The 22,192-nt window shown below is 38.5% G+C and overlaps 2 pseudogenes; both read right to left on the bottom strand.

Moving 5' to 3' along the window:
- Positions 1–2,996: 2,996 nt before the first annotated feature.
- Positions 2,997–5,204, bottom strand: LOC143539235 (L-type lectin-domain containing receptor kinase IX.1 pseudogene; annotated as a pseudogene).
- Positions 5,205–7,485: 2,281 nt separating this feature from the next.
- LOC143539256 (L-type lectin-domain containing receptor kinase IX.1-like) lies at positions 7,486–14,515 on the bottom strand (annotated as a pseudogene).
- Positions 14,516–22,192: the final 7,677 nt, after the last annotated feature.

Here is a 22,192-nt window from a genome sequence, read left to right as displayed (position 1 = left end):
ACAAAATATATTATTTTCAATGTGCTACAAGTTGAATCGATGGCGTGCTAATGACGAAGATCACTAGTATACCTTATTTTATTTAAATAAAGAACTTTTTGTTATTCGATGAAGTGTATACAATTGTGTACTTGTGATGTTATGAAATGAAATACCCAAAATAAGCGTTTATGAAAATGTTTTTCAGGTTTTAGGTGTCATTTGCAAGAAATTTCCAAAATAGGTATTATAATCTAGTCGTGACGAGTAGTTTGTATAACCAATTAAAACTTGACATGTGTCTTTAAACTAACCGTAACGAGCAGATTTACTAACAATTTACTCATTACAACTAAATAAGTTTTATGCCTCGTAATCAACTCCCACGAGTAATTCATAAGTTCTTTAGTCGCGACGAGTAGATTGTAAGGTTAAACTAGTCGCGACGAGTTAACTACTAATAAACTAATCGTGTATGGAATGTAAACCAGGTAAACTAGTCGTCGCGACTAAAGAACTTATAAACTACTCGTGGGCGTTGATTACAAGGCATGAACTTATTTAGTTGTGACGAGTAAATGGTTAGCAAATCTGCTCGTTACGATTAGTTTAAAGACATGTGCCAAGTTTTAATTGGTTATACAAACTACTCGTCACGACTAGATTCTAATACATATTTTGGGAATTTCTTGCATATAGCACCTAAAACCTGAAAAACCTTTTCATAAACACTTATTTTGGGAATTTTCCCATATAATTATTGTCACTTTAATAGTGTTACGAACTTATGAGTGATCTGTACGTTGCACCCGGGCGTATTCCGTTTAATGTTGGGGTGTTACACTAGGAAACTACAAACATTGGTCGACATGCATAAAATTGTATCTTCAAGGTCAAGATCTTTGGCAGGTAATGAACAGCATCGAGACGAGACAACCCACAAACACTATAAACAGTGTTATCGGTAAGTGGTTGGTGAAAGCGGGTCGGCGATGTTTATCATCAAGACAATGACGATGATGATGTTTTTTTATCACATTCAAGAAATCGAATACCCAGAGCATGCATGAGATACGCTGGAGACCTTATTCACGAAGAAGCACGATGCTCGATTGCAACTAGCAAATGTGATTTGATGACAGTTTCCCAATGTGTCTTCCAATTTCACAATATTTTCGTAAGGTCAAGAATTTGTGTCGCTAAATTGGAGAACTTGATCCACAGTCTCGGGTTAGTGATTCTCATAATAAACGGATACTCATCGACGGTTTAAGGAGTATCATAGCTTTGTTACCGCTATCAAAGGGTGGGCGACCCAAGCAAGTATTAAAGATTTTGAAAATATCGTTTCCGGGCAAGAAATCTTAGCAAAATAGTTAGTCGGTGTGTCAATTAAAGCCGAGAGTGAAGCCTTGTATGCCTGAATGGAGGAGAAGCACCGGTTCAACAAAAATAAGAACCGTTATGGCGAGAAAGGAAAGAGTAAGTACCGAGAGACGAGAAATGAGACCAATCAAAGAAGAAAGAATGGAATTGAAAGGGTCGAGACGACAACTTTGAAGAAGATTCATCAGATGAAGAGAAACAAGAACAAGAATCAATGTACCAACCGAAGAAAATTTCGTATAGGTGCCATAACTGTGGACAAAGAGGGCATATGGTGAAAGATTGTCGAGAACCTATGGAGGAAGGTAATACAGTTGTTGTTAAAGAATAAGAACAGTGGGAAGTGGAGGCTAATGGCCAAGGTTCAAGAAGAATATGCATTTACAACCATCAGAAATTCAAACCTAACCTGGTAGAATAATTGTTTGAAGTACGCTCATGTTGGTGGACAAGTCCGGAAGTTGTGCCAGAGCGAATCAATTGAAGGCAACCTTGGAATTATCTACTGTTATTTTGTGTCTAGATGATGAGGAAACTGTGGTTGAAGAAGAAAATACGGTTGATCAAGACATAATCATGACAGTAACCATACAAGACGAGAATGAAACCGTGTTGGGTGAAGTGCACAAGGAGATATTTCCATCTCATGTTACGGGTTGTCATGGTGGAACAGAAAAGGTTGAAGATTAACAAACTAACAAAGTTGACGTTGGAGTTTGCATGAGGTTCATGCAAAGTTTGGGGATCAGAATGAACGAACGAATGGAGTTAAGTTCAAGGGGGAGCATGCATCAAGTGAAGATGGAAGAATTTCTTTGAGTACCATGATAGTTAGTCATAAGATTGAGAAAGCAAAAGTTGTATCATACCTGAAACCGGGTGATGCAGTTCTAAACAATGGTAATCTCGAAACTAGCTCAGTTGTTAACAGGAAAAGGAATCCTGCATGTAGTGTGAAAAGGTTAAATTCAAGAATCAAGCTTAAAGAGGTGCGAGCTTTACAAGGTGTGAAAGATCTTGAAAGAACAATGGAAATTGTTTTTGAGAGGGGCTGTAAAACTTGGTGCAACATCAACTTGAAGGATCCAAATGGTTAATACGAAAAGTATAAGGGTGATACGGAAGATCACGATTGGCGGTTTTGTGGAGATCTAAAGTTCATGGATCAAGGTGAATAACTTGGTGTTAAAATTATCTTTTTTTATTTATTATTAAATAAAGTAAAAGTCTAGTTTGATTATGTTTCTTAGTTTGAGTAGGATTAGAATTATAGGTGTTACCATAAAAAATTTTATTTTTAATTTGTAGTGTGTATTCCAATCTTTTTTCTTATTAATAAAATGAGTCGCATGAGGTTTATGCAATATCGTGTTTGATAATCTTGATTTACTTGTTTAAGGTTTAACAGAAACATGTCATACAAATGCATTGTTAATTTATAGTGTTTGATTGGTGTAATTTATCCGCTGTCGTGGGTTTTGTGTCTTCATGCGCCTGTACCTTGTGTTATTAATCCTTTATATGATATGAAGCACAATTAAACTTATTTTTTGGGATTTATATTATTATAAAACATACATATTTTAGATATATATTTCAAATATTTTAACGATAACGCTGACATATATGCAATTTGGCCATCCATATTTGGTTATGACTACTACGTCACCACCGGCATATTCATCAGAAGATTTGGGAGTTCACCCTCAAAATTCAGCACCTGAATTGCCTGCCGGATAGACGGCCTAAGACTACAGTCAGGGTGTGCACACCATAACCCCACAATCATCAAACATTCTACTTGTTTCGGCTCGTAGTCTATAAGCCTTTGGTCCATACCCGAAAGCAGCTCATCTTTACCGAGCGAATCCCAAACCCACTGCACCAATTTGAGATTAGAATTTGGGTCAAAACGATCCATCACCTTTCGCCCAGTAGCAATCTCTAACGCTACAACCCCGAAGCTAAACACATCTGACTCTTTGCTAGCCTTTCCTGTCTCCATGTACTCGGGAGCCAAGTAACCCAGTGTTCCAGCTAAGTCAGTTATTTGTTGACCCGACCGATCATGATCCATGAGTCTGGCCAACCCAAAATCTCCAAGCTTCACGTTGAACTCCGAATCAAGCATAATGTTGCTTGCTTTGATATCACGGTGTAGCACACATTGCTCACATTCTTCATGCAGATACAACAACGCAGAAGCTAAACCTATAGCAATCTTATACCTCACAGCCCATTCGAGGGGAGCCCTTTGACCAAAGAGGTGAGAATCAAGGCTGCCTTTAGGCATAAACTCGTAAACAAGCAAGAATTGAGCTTGTTCATGGCAATAACCAATGAGACGCACCAAGTTCCGGTGTCTTAAACTGCTAATAACCTTCACTTCCGTTATGTATTCTTTCTTTCCCTGATTAGAACCTTGTGAAATTTTCTTGACAGCAACCGTGATATTTTCACGCAGTAAGTCGCCTTTGTAGACACACCCAAATCCACCCTCGCCTAACTTTCCATCAATCGAGAAATTATTGGTTGCCAAAACAAGATCTTGGTAAGAAAACCTTTTCGCACCTGCTCCTCGTTCCAAATCGTCATTCATTGATGTCAAGGACACTGCTTCTTTGACATCCACTGCCTCTACCTGTTTCTCTACGGATCTTCTTCTATATCTCAAAAATACAACACATGCTGCCACGACTAAAAGAACAAGAATACCAAGAAGGACCGCTATCCACACTGCTAGCTTCCGTTTCTTTAACTTATCTTTACCTTCTTCTGGCATATTCAAACTTGAACTGAACTCCCAGGATTGAAGGATATGCCTTTCTACATTAGCACCAGTGGATGCTGAAAACCCGACCATCACCCGCTCAGGAAGAACTTCTCTCAGGTCGACTTGATATGAAAGATTCCCTCGAGAATCATTTCCAGCAGCGTAGCTCCATTGCAAGCTCAAAAACTGAGTGGTGGCGTTGTAAGATACCCAAGCATCTGCTGTCTCTCCACTATGTGAGCTAGCATCCCATTCAGCGTAAACAGTGGAATGAATGGAGTTCTTGTTGATACCCACATGTTCAACTTCAGGATCCCATTCAGGGTTCACAAAAGAGTCAAACTCAACGACAATCATCTGGTTTCTCGGTGAATCGGTGTATGTAGTGTTAAACAAGCCGAGAAAGCCACCGGCTGCATTTGGTGGGATTTGGAAGCCCACCGAGGCAAGAAAGAAAGTAAGGCCGTTACCATACGAGGATCGACCTTGTGTATCTATGATGAAGGTGAAGTGAGTGGTGAAATCAGTGAGCTTACCGGACTTACGGTCCCAAATCGGCACTGTATCATAGTATATGGCTTGACCTACACGATTAAGATAATTGACTTTGTTGAACTCTACAGTTCCAACAGAAGGTATGGCATCTCCCCTATACATTATATTTGTTGCATCAGCATCGAAACGGTCGATCTTGAAATCTAACGATTCAGAATAAGGCAACAGGAACAAGAAAGAACAGACCCAGAAAATCATGGTAACCCAGAATATTCGATATCCAAATATAACCGGCCTTGAACAATTTATATACAACGAGTTGATGCAAGGTTCAAAACTATGCTGTCTGTGGCATGTTGTAGCATCCGCAGTAGCGACAGCTATATTCTTGCTCAATCAACAAGTGGAAGGTTTTTTATATATTGGATGACTATGAGTTGACAAAATGAGTTGGTGGTCGGAACGAAGTGATCAAAAGGTCGATATAAACTGAGGTCAATAATCGACAAATTTTATGCAGGGGTTGGGTCATCCGGATGCATATATTATGTTGATATATGATATCATAATTTACATTACTTGAATAATAATGAAGCTTTTAAGTAAACTGATCATGCAAAGTGTTTTATAATTTAGGAATATCACGAGAACAGCACTGTTAATCAAACAATATTAATAAAATAGACATCTGTATTTTTTTAAAGGTTTCATCTAAAATAAATTCCATGTTACGTTGTACCTCAAGGAAGCTCGCTCAAATTAATATACATTCTAGATTATTCTTGTATATTATCATCATGTTGTGATATTTGAAACTTATAATATATTAATATGATTTGATCAACAAACATTAAAGAATAATCTATTAGAAAGAAGAGTGAGTTGAGTCCAACGAGTCACCAAAACACGAGTTGGCTCGTGTTTAACAAAGCGTTCCAGCTGGGACTGGAAGTTACGAGCTGTGAAAGCTTATAGCCCATCATATTACAAGTTTGAGTCCAAATTAATGTTGGACGATCAACTCATAAAGTGGTATATTTCACAACCAAGTGGTTGTGAGTTCAATTAATAAATCCTATAGAGTGGATATTTGGTGATTAACTGCATCTGACCCGATCCCATTCCGTTCTAGATCTGTTTTGACCTAGCCCATTCCGACCCAAACCAAAAACCCTTTTTTAATTGACCCGACCTGTTCTTACCCAAACCAAAACAACCCCTATTTTTATTTGACTTGTTCCAACCCTAACCTTTTTTTACATGTGTCTCGAATCTGCCCAACCCGATCCGACCCTTTGCTAGTCCAGATATATACCCAGTGAGTTGACTGTTAGACGGTTGAGAAAAAAATAAACGAAGGTTATTTTATGAAAGAAGGGCCGACCCAAGGGTAAGCCTACTAAAATTTTGATTAAAATAGGGCACCTTTTATAATTTAATTATATATTATATTATTTTGTTATCTACGAACATACTTGACTTTGAGAGTTCGTGTAACCAGGTGAAATGGAATTATTGAGACAAAAACACAGTTGCTGATTTGAGGTATGCTATAGGTTTATTTACTTTACATTATCTAGTCGAAATCCATAGAATAAAGGTTTTACCTTCTTGCCTACTCTAAAAACTATTTTTGAAAAGGCCAATAGTAGCTTATATTTTTCTTACTCTACTAAGGGGCAAGTGTAGTGGGATGACAAAATGGAGGTTTTGGGGCGAAAAGGGGCTACAACACCGCCCCCGGGCTACAAATGGGCGATTTGTGGGGGGGGGGGGCAAGAAGCAGATGTCGCCCATTCTTCCTTTTCTTTTATTATTATTATTATATTCAAATGTGTCTTATATGTATATACATATATATAAGGGCTACAACGTCATTATACCTAAAAAACAAAAACATACATTTTGCTGACTGGGCGCACAAGGCGCAAAACGTCTCATTTTGTAGCCCATCCACTACACATAGCCTTAGGATTTTATTTTATTGTTGTCAGGTTTAAATCCAAGTAAACAAATAAGGTTTAGCTATTGCATGTTAACCTTTGACTTTTTTTTCGTTGACCAATAGAACCCTTCATACTATAAGCTAAATCCATACCACAAATATAGTTCACCACACCATAAAGCATCTGACTTATGAAATTTTACATTATTCTGAATATACCTGCTGTTTGACTTTTATATTCTCATGACAGTTGGCTTCCCAATTAACGCACCAGCGGTTAATTTAGTCAAATGATTACATGTAGTATCATCATAATTACCATAATGAAATGACTATAACATAGACCATGAGTAATGTCTTATTGTTCAGGTTTTGCTCACTCAATTCGCGCTCTTGTGCTTCTGGTAATCTCTTTTGATATGTGTACATGAGCTTTTGATTTGGTAGGTTATTTGGCTTTTGACATGTTATTATTTGTTTTCCATAATCATCTTAAATGTCTTATTTAATATTTCAGTATATGTTACTTTCAAACTATGTTTGGTGTGCTGCTAGAAATATTTGAAGTGTAACTGAACATTGTATCGATGGTAAAGTATTATTTTTTTGTATAGTTGATAAATATTATTAGATTTGATTACATTATATTAGAGGTTACAAGATCGGCTGGTCAGACGGGTTTCATAATTGATTAAAACGGATCTACTGATCACCCGTGAACACCTTTTGCTCAATTTTTATGCTTCATTAATCATTATTATATTCTTTATAAATAACAAACGGGTCGAAATGTCGACCTCTACATTTTATAGGAATGACTGTCTTATGGCTGCAATCTTCTTTGTCATATTAACCATCATGTATTATGTATTATAATTATGTTTAAAGAGTCTGAAAATGATATTGTGTCATCTTTTGAAGTGAAAACCTTATTTAATAAGACCAGTGGGATCAAACCCTCATTCCCAAACATTACAACAGGAGGGCTTGACTGATAGAGGCTTGTGATTCATACCCTATTAAAAAACTCTTTTATATAGTTGATAGTGTAATATCACCATGAGGTTGGTCAACGAGTGGTCAACTCTTCTTTAGTCTTCTCTCCCTAAAGAAGCCATGGTAAAGGCTCCATGTCTCAAACCGCTCATAGGTTTGGAGTGCGTTATAAGCAGGCAACAGCCATGACTTCATTACGTTTACGACAATTCTAACTATGGCCAAAAGTTGACTACATTTGCTAAATTGAACTAGTGACTAATGGGCTAGGTCCATCTCTTAAGACCTTCTCCGCTGCTCATTGAAACCAAAAACAATGAAGCCGAACCGAAATTAACCGAAACAATAAAAGACCGAATAAACCAAAAAATGGTTATCGGTTTTTTTTGCACCCTCGGTCAACCGAAATTAATCGAACCGATTATACATAAAAGTTATAATAATATGAAGCTTTTAAGTTTTATCCATAAGAATTTTCTTCTAATGATATTATGTTCCAATACTTTAAATAATTTTTATGCAACTTTCTCTGACCTTATATTCTTGATCTTGGATATTTCATACCATTATAATATGAATTTTGGTCTTGATTTTAGTAAAACTCTTAACAAAGGTCAACAAAAATTTAGTCCGTGTTAAAAGTTTGAGTTTAGCGGTTAATTAACCAAACCGAATTAGCCGCCAATAACCGATTAACCGAAACTGAACGGTTATTGCTTTTTAATAACCAAAGTGTTCGGTTATGGTTTCGCTTATTGCTATTAACCAAACCAAACCGAATCGTGCAGATCCCTCCAACTGCCACTCTTAAAACATGTTACCATTAACACGGTTCCTCCTGTCACACGGGTCATACAATCACGGTGGAGGTCGCTTGGCTTGGGTCGCTCCAACAGGGGCAGCTATTCAGGCTCCCATGCACGGGCCGACGCTCACGTCATTGTTAGCTTTGGCAGACCGATTATCAATACACCAAAATTTGGCTAGTTTAGTCTCATACGAGGCTGGCCTCTGAACTCAGACTTATGTTTGAAGATGTTGTCTTCTGAAATAAAACTTAGTGTCTGAAGATGGTGTCTTCTGAACTTAATTTGACGTAGTCTTCGAAAGTGTTTCCTTCCAACAGAGACTTGATTTTTGAACATGTTGCCCACCTAACGGTTCCATATCAAGCCAATAAATTTAACCATAGATATCCCGTTCGTTTTTGCTTCATTTAATCGTTTTAAACACATTTTTGTTTGTTGCAAAGCTCTTACAGTCTTACATTATAATGCAAACACAAATATAATTAATCATACAACTCTTAAGGAAATATCATTATGTTTTCACTTATTTATCCAATATAGTTTTATATATAACATTTGTTCAACGGATAAGATCAATGCTACTATAAGTTATTGAATTGGCTCCAGAACTAGGAGCATCTGGTTCTGCATAGTACATCGGCACTGGCATCTTCATCGGAAGAATTGGAATTGCTCCCTCAAACTTTAGCACCTGAATTGCTTGGCGGATCGATGGCCTTAGACTCCGGTCAGGGTGCCCACACCATAACCCCACCATCATCAAACGCTCTACTTGTTTCGAGTCGAAGCCCTTCAGTCTCTGGTCCACACATGAAAGCAACTCACTTTTCCCAAGTAAACCCCAAACCCACTGCACCAACCCGAGATAAGAATCTGGGTCAACACCATCCGTCGCCTTTCGCCCAGTAACAATCTCTAATGCCACCACCCCGTAGCTATATACATCTGACTCTTTGCTAGCCTTTCCTGTCCAGGAGCCAAGTAACCCAAAGTTCCTGCTAAACCAGTTGTTTGTGGACTTAACTCATGGTCCATGATTCGAGCCAAACCAAAGTCTGCTAGCTTCACGTTGAACGCCAAATCAAGCATGATATTGCTTGTTTTGATGTCCCGATGAACCACACATTTTTCCCAATCTTCGTGTAGATACAGCAACGCAGAAGCTAACCCCATAGCAATCTTATACCTCACAGCCCACTCAAGGGGAGCCTTTTTGTGATACCCGGAAAAATAAAAAGTATTATTATATTCCATAAACGAGATTAAGATATGTTTAGGCCGGATTAAGTGAAGACTAAGACCCATAAGTTAAATATAGTATTTTAAGCTAAGAATGAAGGGAATATATACATTGTAAAACATGTGAGAAGTGAGACGGAATAAAGAACTTCAAGTGATAAATGACGGAGAAACGAACGTATTCGGTTAAACGTGTGAAAATTCAACCCGACATTCGATAAAGTGTCCAGGGGTGATCCATTTGAATATTTTAAAGGATCGAAAACCGAGAACGCAGGCGAAAACGTGGCTCAATTCTGAGTTATAACGAAGCGGGAAAATGCAAATTAGTATTATCGAACACGGTCATTAAAGCACATGTACCGATGAGCTTGTAAAAGTTGATATTATCTCCGTATTTGAAGTTTAGAATTTAGATAAAATAAATTAAATAGACACCATAAGTTTGGACGAGTTGTTTTTGGGAAAAACAACACTAGTTTTATTAAGTTCGGAATAACACGGAACCGACATTGGGTAACAATCGTCAATAACTCATTAACGGAAATAATAAGTTAACGAGACAAATTCAAGTCGAGACGGAATAAGAATAAGTATTTTGACGAAATGTATTTGGAAAATACAACGTCACTTGTAGTAGCCGGTTTGTTAAAGCGAGAGACCGAAACACGATCGCAAAACGCGTTTAAAACCGGACTATATAAGGTGGGTTACCCCACTTTATATTCATTTAAAATCAAACTTCTGCATTTTTAGAGAGAGAGAGAGAGAGTAGAGAGAGGTTAGAGAATTCCGGCAAGGTGGCCGGTGGTGGTTCGCGGTGGCTGGTGGTGGTCCGACGTGGTGGTCTGGTGGCGGCCGAAGCCCGTCTTCTATCCGGAACCATTTTTCAACGTCCTGAACGCGATGGTAAGCTTCGTTTGTCCTAAATATGAGCTTAAGTTCATTAAAAACTCATTTTAAAATCTGGACAGATTGTAATAGTTTTGCATGTCCGCAGAGATCGGTCTATAACTAAAGATCTAACGGTCCGATCATCTTGATATTTTTACAGAGGGTTCATAACCCATAAATAATCATTTTTAACGGTGGAAATGAAGATCGGAGTTGCTTAAGTTGGGTTTCTAAACCCGTTTTAGTGTTCAGCTCGCTGAGCGGATTTTGAAAACGCAGGTGTAAAGAAATGTAGATTCCCGGAGATCTGACCATCGGATCAAGCTGAAATTTTCGGTAAACTTTCATAACATATAGATCTTTGATTCCACCGAAGGGATATATGATCAGATGTTTAGATGGTGAGTTATAAGCTTCGTAAGTTACTGGTCAGATTATAAAACGAAAATAGTTTCTTAAAACGAGTTGCATGTAGGTTTTGAGGTGTCGTACGGACTATCTGAGACCGGAGAAACGTTCGTGACGCAAAAACGAACGCGTTGATGTATCGGGATCGCATTGCATGCGGGTTTTGATCAGATTTCTAGACTCGAACCGTACCCGAGGAGGTATATCGTTTATATCTTTAAGTGTTGAAAGAATTGGATAACGAAATATTGGTATAAATATTGTTATCGGAAATAACTTGGACAATGAAAATCTTGTTAATAATTATTTAGAAAACCGCTAGATACTATCAAGTGATAAAAATGGTACAATTGAGACTTGGACAATTTCGTGCGTTTGTATATATTTATAAACACGATATTTTGACTGAACTAGTTTATCCGGATATTGACCACAATTAATATTAAAAATAAATATATACTTTTAGAAAATGTAAATTTTTATATAAAATATGAAAACAAAGTTTTTATATTAAGAATATTAATATAACACGTTTCGGTATAAATAATAATAACGATTATATTATGTTTTGTTAAGAAAGTGGTATATAATATATTTGTCAGAATTCAAACACTCATCTATTAATAAAAGAATATTATGTTTTAAAATAACTATATATACTTTTATTAAATAACGTTCAAGTGTAGTTTCAAAATCATATATTAGTTTTACAACGATTATTTGAAACTATGGTGTTCTAATGTATTTATAAGATATTTTAAAACATTCGATTCAGTTATGATTTTTCCTAAACAATAAAAATTTGTAATTTAGTTATTAAATTTATAATAAATAAGACACGTGAGGATAAATAAATTAAGTTATGATATGATTCCATTTGTATCTATGTTTATGTGTTAATATACTTGGTATTAAACATAGGAATCCGGTTATCATTTGGATGACTATCAATAAGATCTTGACGTTGATTGGCATATTATCACACATAAATGTTATTTGAGCTGAGGAAAAGGTGAGTTTTCTCGTAAGTCCCCACTTTTAAATGTTTTAATGATTTATAAATGTTTTGGGGGGAAAAGTATGTAAAGAAAAGGGCTATATATTTTACAAATTGTGTTAAATGGGATGAGTCATTATAAAAGGAAAAACCGTTAACCTAGGGAAATGGCCTAAAAATATTGGTAGATCTATCGGGGCGACGCCCCCCACTCTTCCAGTCGCTCTGGTTGAAAAGGTGTGAATATTTTGATTTTGGTATGTTTCGAGTTTATTATAATGATAGTTATACATGTGTTGTACTCTTTGCTCGTTTACAACTAACACGTTTTGTTTAAGAAATATATATCTATGTTTTGAAAAAGTGGAAATTAAATTCCCATTGAAAAGAATGGTGAATAATGAAATTTATCATTGAAAAGAATGACGAATAAATGGGAGTAAAGTTGAGAACTGTTACATCCTGGTTTTTAATTGAGAAACTCACCAACATTCGTGTTGACAAAATTATTTTAACATACTTTTCAGGTAAATGAAGAAAATGGATGCTTCATGAAGGATTCGGGAAAATGTTGTTGTGCGTTCGAATGAATGATAGTTGGACTTGTAATTTAAAATAGAACCGTGCATGTTTGACACGTGTAAAACTCTGATATTTAATAAAGTCCAACTAATGGTTCATTATTTTGAATATTATTGGCTGAACAGCGTCTGTCACCGCCCAAATTAACAAAATTAAGTCTTCCGTTGCCAAGTTAACGATTTTGAGGTGTGACACTTTTGACCAAAGAGGTGATAGTCAAGGCTGCCATTTGGCTAGGGATGGCAATGGGTCGGGTTTGGGTCGGGTTTAGGTATTCCCAAACCCATACCTGGTTATTAAAGACCATCCCAAACCCGTTCCAAACCCATCGGGTTTTAATCGAGTAATTACCCGTCGGGTTTCAGGTTTTACCATCGGGTTTCGGGTTTCCTATCGGGTTTTGAAATACTACCCGTCGGGTATACCCGGCTCAAAACCCGCAGGGTTTTGACAAAATATAACTAATCGATTACAAAGATGGTTACCATAATGATAAAATATCTCAAATAATTAGCATAAACAAGTTTCGACAATAATATATTTGGATATATAATATATTAAGCTATATCGGGTACATCGGGTATATAATCGGGTAAATGGGTTTATGTTATCGGGTAAATGGGTCGGGTAATCGGGTATATTAGAAATCCCAAACCCGTCACAGACCCACGAAAAATTTTAAAACTAATCCCAAACCCGTCCCAAACCCTAATGGGTCGGGTATTACCCGTCCCATTTATGTCGGGTTTCGGGTTTTCCCATCGGGTTCGGGTTTCATTGGCATCCCTGCATTTGGCATATACTCATAAACAAGCAAGAATTGAGTTCGATCATGGCACCAGCCGATGAGACGCACCAAGTTTCGGTGCCTTAAGCTGCAAATAGCCTTCACTTCTGTTATGTACTCTTTCTTCCCCTGTTTAGAACCCTGTGAAATTTTCTTTACAGCAACTGGGGTGTTTTCGCGTGATAAGTAGCCCTTGTAAACACACCCGAATCCACCCTGCCCTAGTTTTCTGTCATTTGAGAAGTTGTTTGTTGCTGAAACGAGATCACTGTAAGAAAACCTTTTCGGACCTGCTCCTCGTTCGAGGTCTTCATTCATCGATGTCAAGGCAACAGTTTCTATTGGTTTTCTTGTTCTTCTAAATACACCACATACGGCCATGGTTACCAAAGAACCAGAATTCCAAGAGGAATTATTATTCCTATGGCAAGTTTCCATCGCTTTAAATTCTCTTCACCTTTATCTACCATAGTCAAACTTGAATTGAACTCCCATGATTGAAGTATGTGTCTTTCTATATTAGCACCCGTGGCAGCTGAAAACCCAACAGTTACTCGCTCAGGAAGAACTTCCCTGAGGTCAACTTTATATGAAAGTCTGCTAGTATTCATATTCCATTGAGAATCATTTCTGGCACGGTAACTCCACGACAAGTTGAGAATCTGAGTAGTGGAGTTGTAACATACCCAGGCGTATGTAGTTTCTCCACTGTGTAAACTAGCATTCCATGCAGCGTAAGTAGCAGAATGGATGGAGTTATAGTTGATACCCACAAGTTCAAATAGTGGATCCCATTCAGGGTTCATGAAAGAATCAAACTCGATGAATAACATTTGGTTTCGAGATGAATCATAGTTAGTACCGTTAAACATACCGAAAAAACACCAACTGAGTTGGGTGGGAGTTGGAAGGTCACTGGGGCAAGAAAGAAAGTGAAGCCATGACCATATGTGGATCGACCTTGTGTATCGATGACGAAAGTGAAGTGGGTGGTGAAATCGGTGAGCTTGCGGGATTTAGGGTCCCATATCGGGACTGTGTCATAGTATTTGGCTAGACCTACTCTAGTACCAAAATTGACTGTACTGAACTCTATGGTTCTAATAGAAGGTTTTACGTCTCCTGAATAGAGCATATTTGCTGCATCGAAACGATCAATCTTAAAATCTAACGATTCAGAAAAAGGCAACAAGATGAAGAAACAGACCAATAAAATCATAGTCATGATAAAGTAAATTACACTACTTTTGTGTTAATAAATACTATCAAGAAAATTAAAATATTATATATAATCCATAATCAATGAGCAATTAAGCGCGTAAAGTCATCACACAAAATAATTAATCCTGTATCTTTCTTGTTTACTATCAAAGTTCAAACTGATGTTTATGGGGATATATTTTCCAACTCCAATACAAATAATTAATGAAAACCCAAAATAAACGTCATCCAAATAAAAAATCCCCAAAATTTTAGCCGGCCCAAAACATTATTACATTGTATTTAGCAACCATTTTTAAAAGTCAAATAATCGTGTGGTATGTTGTAGCATCAGCATTGAGCAATATTTGTTGGATAATAAAAGGTTCTAACCAAATTTTGTCAAGTTGAAAATATTTGTTTTCAGATAAAAAAAGAAATATATCAAATTTGGTTCACCCGTTATATACTCTTCTATATGATGGCTAGTGATGATAGTGGAGGTAGTCACAACCACTAGTGTTGGGGTGGTTGTGATTAAGGTGGCATCAATAGTGACAGAGACAGAGACTATTGGGAATTATCGAACCGGTTTCAAGGAGCTGGGCCAAATCGGGAGTTCGAGTCGTAATCAAACTCGTTCTAATATTAAGGAATAAACAAACATGTTGGTTTATCTATTTAAGTATGAGTTTGAGTAGAATTAGGAGTCATCTAATTCTTATAAATACTCTTTGTAATCAGTTTTTTCATGTAGATTTTTTGATTAATAATATTTGCAAGTTGGTAATACGTTCTGAGTTTTTTTGCTGTTGTGTTTTTTGATTATCAATTCATTACCAGAATTGGTATCAGAGCTTAGTTCTGATCAAGACCTCCTGCTGTGGAGATTCAACATAGGAGACGTCCGAAGTTGGGTTAATAGAGTAGCTGCAACGTGACTAGGGTTTAAAGTCACGTTCTGGATCCAGAGCCACCAACACCGAAGCTGTTTAATCAGAAGTACAGTCGAAGAGGCAAGTTCAATATGGTTTAAACAGGCTCATCATCAAGTGGTTAGAAGGAAGGTGCGACACCAACCATTCAGAACCCGATGTTAAACTCGATTAATTACACCATGTGGGCTATGAAGATGATGGCGATTCATAATGTACACGGGGTTTGGGAAACGATCGATCCCGTTGTGCAAGATGCCAAAATGAATAGTTTGGTTGTTGCTCTCTTATTTCAGGCAATTCCGGAAGATCGGGTTATGCAAGTCGGGAACATGGCTACTGCCAAGGAGATGTGGGCGGCACTTAAAACTCGTCATTGTCACACCCGACCAAAGGCGGCAGAAACATCTTATGTTAATTTGTAGCTAAAATTTGCAACTGTTGACCTGGAGCTACACAGCAAGTATGTTCCTGGTGGGTCTGAATCAAATTATGATGTGGATCGAAGGGTCAGTGAAAAACTCAAGTAATTCCTCCTCTTCCAGAGGACAGGTTCCTTTGCAGCTTTAGCCATATTTTTGCAGGTTGGTTCCTGGTTATATATTGTTATATATTTTTGCAAGTGTTCACAATGTAAAAAGTCTTCGTGTAGTTTTGTTGGGTTATGTGGTGTCTTGAGCTTGAGTTTGAGGGGTAGATAAGACAAAGTTTTGATGAGTGGATTTGTGTTTCTTCTTATTGTTGTTGAAATTGGAAGATGACTCAGCTTTGACCTCTTTTGATGGCTCAGTCACGACCTTGTCGGCAGATTTCTTCGCACATTTTCTTATTAAGGTCACGGTCTTAACATTGTTATCTGATAGAGTAATAGCTAACCTGATTGCATCGTCTAAGGTGGATGAACTACGACTCCAAACTGAGTCTTAGATCTACATATGATGGCCCCCAATGTACTTCTCGATGGTTTAAGAGAGTGGTGTAAACAAGTGAGGAACCAACATTCTAAGCTCATTGAAACTAATGGTGTAGGCTTAATTTTCCCCACTTTCTTGTTTGAGGTTCCAAAATTTAAGAGAGTGGTGTAAACAAGTGAGGAACCAACATTCTAAGCTCATTGAAACCAATGGTGTAGGCTTTAATTTTCCCCACTTTCTTGTTTGAGGTTCCAAAATTTAACCTCAAGTTTCATCACTTCGTTCCTAGGACATAACTCTTTGTGGATGATAACCTTGAGCCCGCTCCAAGGTAGAGCCATGGCTTCATTCATGCCATGAACGTGTTTTTCGCTATTCTACCATGTGAGCGCTTTTTCTCAATAACTCTTTAGCATAACAAGTCTTTTGTCATCAGGATAATTAGTATAGAGGAATGTATTCTCCATACGCTCGAGCCATTGAAGTAGTGTCGTGGCACCCTCAGATTTATCATACTTGGGTGGTTTAGCATTAGAGAAATTCATGTAGTTGCAATTGGTACCTCCTTGGTTGGCAGGAGTGGCGTTGAGATTTTATTGGATTCAAGTCATCATGTTTTGGATCCCCACAACCATTTGGTGAGCAATTTGAGCTGCCAATTTGCGGCCAGAGTTGTCGGAATGATAATGAAGATGGTGAGAAGACATGCTAGAAGAATATGAAACTTATAAGATTTTTGAAACTTAGGTTATGGATATTTGGATAAAATATAATAGATTAAAATTCATGAAACTCGAATTAACACACAAATGAATCACAAAAACATAGGACATGCATGAACCATTTGGAATATATGTTATAATATAAGAGTGTGTGTGAGAGAGAGAGAGAGAGATAGAGAGAGATGGGAAATTTATGAACAGATAAACATGTAACGTATGAACATATAAGGCAAATAACATGCAAGACTTGAGATAACTCATGTTTAGACCCTATTCTTATCAACCATAAACTAGGTCATGGTGCCGAATAAGTTATAACCTAGTACCTATAGTCAAGGTTCTTATACCAATATGTCATATCCCAATCGACGACAGATTATACGTTGGGGCTGAATGTGATTGTTCATAGCTCATGACACTATTAAAAGTTATAATAATTTATTCAAAACATTTAAATCATATCTCATGATACACATTCTCTCAAATGAAAACATAAACAAAACAAGATAACATTGTCCATTACTTATTTAACCTAGTTCCACAGTGGTTTCATGTTTTAACTTCAAATGACTTGTGTACTCGCATCATGTATAAAATAACATGTAAATTATATGAATAGTTGGTGAGCAACCATGGTGTTATGAGTACACATACACATATATAACGAAAATCCAAATAAAACAAGTTAAATGAAAATCTAAGCACGTATGATTCAATAATATGTGTGATCAAAGCTTATTGACTTGATTCCACAACCTGAAGGTTATTCTACATGTCGGTTTCGACCGTCCAAATGCCAAAATCGGTCAAATTTGGACATGTGTCAAGCAATAGATCTATCATCGTTAACGATGGCTTGTTAAGTTGATGATTCACACTAAATTGATTGATTGAATAACATGTAAAAAACAACACAGGCATAGAATAAACAAATAACAACATGAATTGCATGTTTGAATGAATAAAAGCGTGTTTGATTGTAGTACGGTGAGGTACACCACAAAAGTGGTTCAAAAGTAAAAAATAGGTATGATTACTCAACTTGATTGTTGAGTGAAATGAACAATAACTAAGGAGTATGTTTATATAACAATCTTATAACTTTTAGTCAAAAAGTAGCAATGAAAAGTGTAATATGAGTAGGACAATTTTATGTTTCAAAATAAATAAAAATATATATATAAATAAATTCCTAAAAATTTTAAAAGTTCTCCAGTTAGTAAATCATTGTATTTGGAACAACTTTCACTTAAAAATTTTGTCCATATTCAGACCCGAGATAGGCTTAAACAGTCGTTTTTCTAAGAAGGTACAGATTTGCACACCATTTTAATCAACCACTATGGAGTCATACTAAAGAATAAATATGAAAATAAAGCATCGTTAGAACAACAACCCCATGAATTTAATCATAGTCTTTGATTCTGCATCATTTCAGTTTATTAAGATAAAGGTATGACACAACCTTTGTTGGCCAAATTTTATGTCAAATTTGAATTATTTGTTTAAATGTTATTGACATTTTGAAATTGTTTTTGTTGAAAACAAATATAAGCCATATATGGTATGATGGATACATCATGCAGAGAAGATGTATCATCAAAACCCTTATGGTTATTGAAGAAACACTAAGTGACCCCGGGCAGATTACGGATAATCTGGGGGTTAAGTAGATGTTTCCCACGAGGGTTAGGTCCGGCAAAGATGACTATTCCTCTGATGACCTGCAAAACAGACACCGTGAGCTCGTCATTGAGAAGGGGGGGTACCTCCTTGTGACCACCCTCCGGCGTGAGAATCAGACTAGATTGCTCTTGAATATAAGTGTATATTAAGATAAATAGCTAGAGCTGATATCAGATAATATATGAAGATATAAGATAATGATACCGTTCCAAGGTGTTGGAGTATTTATAGCCGAAGGTAGGTGTCCAAGAAGGTACAGCCAGCTGTATAATATTCCTTTTCTACCAACTTGTGGGCTACGCACGTGCCATGCTAGTGGTTGGTGGGTAGGCAGCGGCTGATAGTGACATGGCCGGCTGTGTACTATTCCTTTTCCACCAACTGCAGGCTATGTACGTGCCACGACAAGGGTTGGTGAGTAGGCAGCGGCTGATAGTGACTTTAAGTACTAGAGCGTGCTGCTCGTCGTACTGTTGTCAGTGAGCTGTCGCTGCTTTGGTCAGATCTTGTCTATTTTGTCCATACCTTGGCAGGTATAGTACAAAAGATCCTCCAGAAGCGTATGGACTGGCTCATTTGGGCGGGAGTATTCCCGGCTTTGGGCGGGAGTATTCCCGGCTTGCTCATTCCTTTTTCAGGTGACATTACTGAATTATTGAGAGTTAGTGCCTTGTGCGTGTAGCCTTGCTATTAGTGCGGGTAGCCTTCCCTGATGGCTTGTATCCGCAGTTGCGGGAACAGGCGGGCTACTTCGCCATTGGGAGGCTTTTCCTGCGGGAACAGCTGGTCGTACTGCGCGTAAGGTCTTCATCTCTCTGAGTATGGTGGGTCCTGCGGAACCAGTTGGTCTCTGCGCAGACGTCCCTCTTCAAGGTGAGTCTTGCGGGTCCAACTGGGCTCTGCTGGGACCTATCCGTGCATAAAAGCTAGAACTTATTCTTTTTCAGTTTTTTCAAAACTTCTGGAAAGATGGTTAACGTTACTCCGGTCCCAAGGCCAGCGAGTGACCAAGAAACCCCGGTAATCACAACCCCAGCTACTGGGAGGAACACCGGCGAGTACACACATTTTACGAACACTACCCCAGTTACCCAAGCCGGGGCAAGTGCAGTAAATTTTACGAACACTACCCCGGTTACCCGAGCCGGGGCAAGTGCAATAAACAATCCTTCACTGGGATTCACCGATACCCAGTTGGAGAGACAACAGACGAGGCTCCCCCGCCAAACACTTGATCAAGTTAAAGCGTGGGCGGAAGCACGTCAGAGGGAATTCCAAGCTGAGTTGGATGAACGCTTACGTTCACTCCAACAGGCTGACGAATTCGGAAGCACTCGACAACAGTTCAACATGAGCAATGAATGCGAGTACTGGGATGATGATCGGGAGGAATCCGACAGCGACGCAAACCCTCGCCATAGGGCGAAAGGGAAGCGTAAGGAAACGGACTTCCAACCGAGAAGGAATTTTGGAGAAACCTTCAAACCAAAAAACGCGGGTGGAAACCCACGTGACTTCTCCAAAACCTTTAGACCAACTGTTGCAAATGCGGGAACGTCCAAGTTTGCAAGGGACATTGCGGAAGCAATCGCCCCGAAGAGTGCCAAACAGATGTCCAACATCGGCACTTATGATGGTATATCCGACCCAGACGATCATTTGAACAGATTCATAGCGGTGGCAACCGTCAGCAACTGGACGGAACCCACGTGGTGTTATATGTTCCAGATGACGCTGGTTGGAGCGGCTAGAGCGTGGTTTGACCGTCTACCAGTCCACCACATCTACGATTGGGCAGACTTCCAGCAGAAGTTCAGCCAACACTTCAGTCAACAAAGAAAGTATACCGAAGAGCAATGGACGATCCTCAACTGCATCCGAGAGGAAGATGAGTCTTTACTAGACTTCATCACGCGCTTCAATTCAAAGAATCTAAGTCTGGGCACTATTAGCGAAGATCTTGTTCGCGCTGCCTTCATCCTGGGCGCGAAGGATCCAGAGCTCATCCGCGCCTTGACGGGTAAAGATGGCATGCCATCCACGTGGGATGCCATCATGACAGCAGCTAAACGCTTCGCGGAAACAGAAAAGCAACTGGGTAGAGATCTTCCCCAAAGCACAAACCTCTACACACAGAGGACGAGAGAAAATAACATCCTTACCGCACGACAAAACAAAAAGAGGAAGCTTGGTATTTGGCAGTCAAGGGTAAACTTTGACACCTCATCCGGCTCGCACCCTCGGTTAGGCGGAAGGGATAACATGCAGTCGTCGAACCGGAACTCCAGATGGACGCCACTCACCAAAAGCATCACCGAAATATTTGCCACTGAGGGGCTCCCATGGCCAAAGGCTCCAATAATCCGACAGCGTCACAACGCTGATCAGAGCAAGTCCTGTGACTTCCACAGGACAAAAGGCCACACCACAGATGAATGCATAGACTTGAAGGACATCGTCGAGACATTCGTCAGAGATGGGGAACTCGCACACCTCGTGGCGTAATGGATGCTGAGCAGGCTAACGCGTGTAGAACCACAGTTGGGGAAAACACGGATGAAATTGCAGCTTCAATGTTGGAGACTACATACTGCGTAAACAACGAGATTCCGAACCAGGTGCATATCGGTTCGAAAGGCTCGATGGCACTCCAATCCCAACAACATAGAAGGGAGCTCAATTACACAGGCTGCATGTAGATCAATTCCAAACTTGTAAAGAAAAGGCCTAGAGCCACTTCTAATGGAAATGATTCTCCTTATCACATTGACGCTGATGGTTTTACATTTATACTTATGAACTTTCCACACTGATATGCCGGTATTCACCGCATAAATAAGTGTGAAAAGAAATCGTTGCTTGTGGACGGCGGCAAAACCCGCATAAACACAAAAAACGGCAAAAATTTCTAAGAGATGAGGACAACCTTCACGCAGGTCAGTTATAGGTAAAGTTTGGTCATCCCACTAAATGAAAGTGACGGTCCTACCCGCACAATCATGATAGAGGAAACTGAACATTAACCTATTGACAACCGCGCGTCGAAAGGTTTAACTTATTCAAAACACTGATATGCCGGTATTCACCGCATAAATGAGGAAGTCGTTGCGTGTGGACGGCAGCAAAACCCGCATAAACACAAAAAAACGACAAACCTTCACGCAGGTCAGTTATAGGTGAAGATTGGTCATCCCACTAAATGAAAGTGACGGTCCTACCCGCACAATCATGATAGAGGAAACTGAACACTAACCTATTGACAACCGCGCGTCAAACGATTAACTTATTCAAAACACTTGGAAAATTGCTAAGTTAAACTAAAGTATGCACGAGCGAATCATATATTGTTTATGAGGCAAAACAAGTGCCAAATTAAGCTATAATATGCATGAGCAAGTCATATAACGTTTATAAAGCAAGTCATTAAGTGAAAGTGACGGTCCTA

The sequence above is a fragment of the Bidens hawaiensis genome, unplaced genomic scaffold, assembly GCF_021521415.1.
Source record: "Bidens hawaiensis isolate Kalapana, Puna unplaced genomic scaffold, B.hawaiensis_p1.1 tig00011830_1, whole genome shotgun sequence".
NCBI lineage: Eukaryota > Viridiplantae > Streptophyta > Magnoliopsida > Asterales > Asteraceae > Bidens > Bidens hawaiensis.
The sequence above is the reverse complement of the archived record's forward strand: the minus strand, read 5'-3'. Positions and strand labels throughout refer to the sequence as shown.